Genomic DNA, 4,103 nt, shown 5'->3' on the forward strand with positions numbered 1-4,103 from the left:
TTAACCACATCTATTGTTCAATAAATTTTAAGTGTTCAATTAATTTAAGTGTTCAATTAATGTGAGACTTAATTATACCACTTAACCCATTAGATTCCTCTAACGTAACAGTCATGATGGAAGGGTGTCATAAATCTATAAAATGGAATATAGTCTTGGTCTCTTTCCCAACAATTTCATTAAGAATATACACCATCATATTAGCAATTGTGAAGGAGTAAAATACTAAAACTCGTATCTAGATTTTCTACAACCAAGAAAAATGTAAATGGCTGGAGGTAAAATTATCGATTCTTCCCCTGCATACATACTTTGTGATTTCTTATATTTGGTATCAGAGCCTTAGTTGCCTTTCTATCTTTATACCTTTTGGGATTTCATAAATAAAAATTTTGCGTTCTTGAAATCGAAATGAACGTCTCCAATTGTTGGGCACAAATTTAAGCTTTTAAATATATTGAAGTCAAGCTCATTCATACGATAAATCATTTCTCTCTTTTCATTTTTGTGGTACATAATATATAGATTTCAAAAGGCTTGGCAATGAAGTAATCCATCTTTGTTCAATCCAATTTTTTCTGGATATTGAAATATGGATAATAGTCCATTGCATTTAGATAAATCATGTATTTAATTTTCATTGTATGATTAAATATTTATCCTTTTAAATCTTTTATGCATACACTACTTAAATAATTGTTTAATTTATATACACAATCATTTAATTGTGTTATGTGGATTCATGCATTAAAGGTAATATATATCATGCGAATATAATCGTGATAATTGTGTGTTAATGTATGCAAATTTCTAAAATTTGTATATAAATTTTATATGCAAGCTTTAAATGTCTTGTGATTTATATAATTTTCCGTGATTGAAGAGTAGCCACAACATCTTTAATTATGTAAAATATGTATAAAATATTTTGATCACATGTAGCATAAAGACATTAATTTGTAATTAAACGTATATAATATGATGAATTTTTATCCCACATGAATTTCTACTATATTTATAAGGTTAATTAGGATGATATATCAAATTATTTTTCTTAGTTTACCCAAAGTAATTAAGAAATGAAATATAATTTGATAATGTTATCATCAAGTTATGAACCTATTCGAATTATTAATTTAGAACACATGCAACTTTTATGTCATTGATTCATATATTATAGCATGTTTTACATTGGTAAACATGAATTTTGGTTAATACTCTCAAATTTAATAAGCATGTATGTTTTACTTAATGTAGTTATACAACCTGTAAATTATTATTATTTCAAATGTAACATTCTTAAGTTGAAAGGGGTGATAACTACAAGGTTTGGAGGGAGATAATTTTTCTTCATTTGGGTGGATGAATATTGATTATGTCATACAAAAAGACGAATGATCTACCATTACTGAAATCAACATTCTTGATGAGTTCGATCTTTATGAACAATGGGAGTGAAATAATCACCTCATTCTGATGTTCATAAAGAAAAAGATCTTTGTTGGTATTTGTGATTCTGTTGAGCATCATAACAATGTTAGAGCTCTATTGAAGGCCACAGATGATTTGTTTGAATCCTCAAATAATGCATTGTCTAGCACCCTAATTGTGAAGTTTTCATCCATGAAGCTTACCAGTATATATTCGAGGTGTGCGTGAGAACATTATGCAAATGAGGGTTATTACATTCTATTTAAGGAATCTCAAGATTGAGATGTACGAGTTTTTTTCTTGTGCACTACATTTTGACTACGCCCTCACATCAGTATGGACCTTTTAAAATATCTTACAACACACATAAATAATAAATAAAAATGGTCTATATTGAACTTATCACCATGTGTGTACAAGAGGAAAGTAGACTGACAATAGAAGAAGGAGAGAGTGTGCATGTGTAAACTCAAGAAAAGACTAAGAGTCAAGTCAAACATAAGGGAAAAGACAAAATGCCCATTCAATCTGCATCAAGAAAGTGCCAAGTGTTTTTTCTATAAAAAGAAATGACACATGAAACATGATTGTAGAAATTTTAGATTTGGGTTGAAAAGAAAGGTAATTCAATCTCTTGTGTTTTTTATGAATCTAATATGATCTACACAAGTTATAATACATGGTGGATTGACTCCGGCTCTACAATCTATGTTACAAATTTCTTACAAGATTTGGAAAACCCAAGGAAGCTAGTGGGAAGTGAACAATGCATCTACTCATGAAATAAGTTGCGTTCAAGTGTGGAAGCAGTTAGAACATGCATTTTAAAATTAAGTAGAGGTTTTTTATTGCGTTTGGAAATGACCTTTTATGCACCAGATTTTTCAATAAAGTTAATATATGTATCAAAACTTGCCTTTTGGATACTCGTTTAACTTTTCAGACACTTTTTCAGTTTATTTTATAAATATGAACCTGTTGGCAATGGTATTTTATTTGATGGTCTTTTCCAAATCAAAATAATGATTTATATACGACAATGCATGTTCATGATAATGCTGTCACTAAACGTTGTATTATGAATGAGGACTCTTCTATGTTGTGGCATCAGAGATTATGACATATCTCCATACATAGAATTAAAAGATTAGAAAATGATAGAGTATTTGGTACTTTAGATTTTACTAATTATGATATAACATCTCGAAAATTTGAAGGTCCGCGCGAACCACGTACATGCAAGTTTTCAAATTTCTTATGTATTTTACTTAAATGGTTTTAATTGCATGAATTAAATATGGTGTGCATGTTTACATGTTTAAAATAAACTTTTCTACTAGAACGCATAAAACTATGTTTTAAAGGTCATTCGAGACGCGATCGAGGAACGGAGACCGGGGGTCATATGAGAGAAAATATTTTTATTAAATAATTATTTTTAATTGTTTAATATATGGTATATGTTGTGTGGTATTTTCGAAAATGGGATGTTTTGAAGTAATTTTATGCGCCGAGACAGATTTTGAAACGGTATTCGATTTTCGACGAAAATATAAACTTTTTGAGAACTCGGCTATTATTTTCACAAACTTTCCTAAAAAAAATATTTTAAATAATAACTAATGAGATTAATGGGTCTATTATACTTGACTAATTGGATCAAGCTTGCACCATGAGTTTTAATTAAAATAAAAATCCAAAATCCTCCCCAACCACACCCATAACCACACGCCCCCTTCACCTAAAAATCACAAGGACTCTTCAATCATCCAAGCAACACATACCACACATGAAATTGAAGAGGAAAGTCACCTTTTTCTTGAATAAAATCAGCAATGGTCCATCTCCGCCAACGTTCCTCGCATCGCAAATTGTTTTTCGTGCGTAATAAATGCACAGGCACGTCTTAATCTCTTTTTTCTCATCTATTATATCATATTATATGTTTGATGCATGTTGCATGAAAAATATGATACACTACTTTGTATTTTCGTTTTTATGACTTATTATGCATAAAAATAGAGTTTTGATCTTTTAAAACTCTTCCTAATTATGCACAAAGGGGCTGCCATGGTAGGGGACCTTGAAGAGATGTTTTTCCACATGTTTAACCCTTAGGAGCATGTTTGAAGGATAGACAAGGAGGGCCACTAGGTTGAACGAAAATTTGGATTTTTGGTGGACTAGGGTTTCGGCTAGGAGTCCTTCGGAAGCACGACGCTTAGCTGATGTTAGAGTGCGTTCATGGGTTCTATTAGGGTCTAGTCATGGTCCTACACGGCTCAAAGGGAGGCTGGTGTGAAGCCTAGGAAGGAGACGCACGTAAGAAAGTCGCGCATGGCTTCCTGTCACGACGTGAGGGTTGTGGCTCCTAGGCTAAGTAGGTTCCATCCAGTAAGGTTCCTAGGGGTTGTTCATGGTCCTAGGATGGTCAGCTAGGGTCTGGACGGGTTGGCTAANAAATCGTAATCTACGAGACATAAATCAATACAATTCTGTAAATCAAACTCTTGACTCGACTCATCTAATCTAGGGATCCCGGCTGAATAAGAACGCAACAACTCACCTAATCTCCACAGGTAGATGGTGGTACGTTCTTATTCCCAGACTTTCGTACTTATATCGAATATCTGCAATAGCAGCCGATCTGCTCCTAAGCACATCGATATAAA

The sequence above is a fragment of the Primulina huaijiensis genome, unplaced genomic scaffold (assembly GCF_012295235.1).
Source record: "Primulina huaijiensis isolate GDHJ02 unplaced genomic scaffold, ASM1229523v2 scaffold13109, whole genome shotgun sequence".
NCBI classification, from domain to species: domain Eukaryota; kingdom Viridiplantae; phylum Streptophyta; class Magnoliopsida; order Lamiales; family Gesneriaceae; genus Primulina; species Primulina huaijiensis.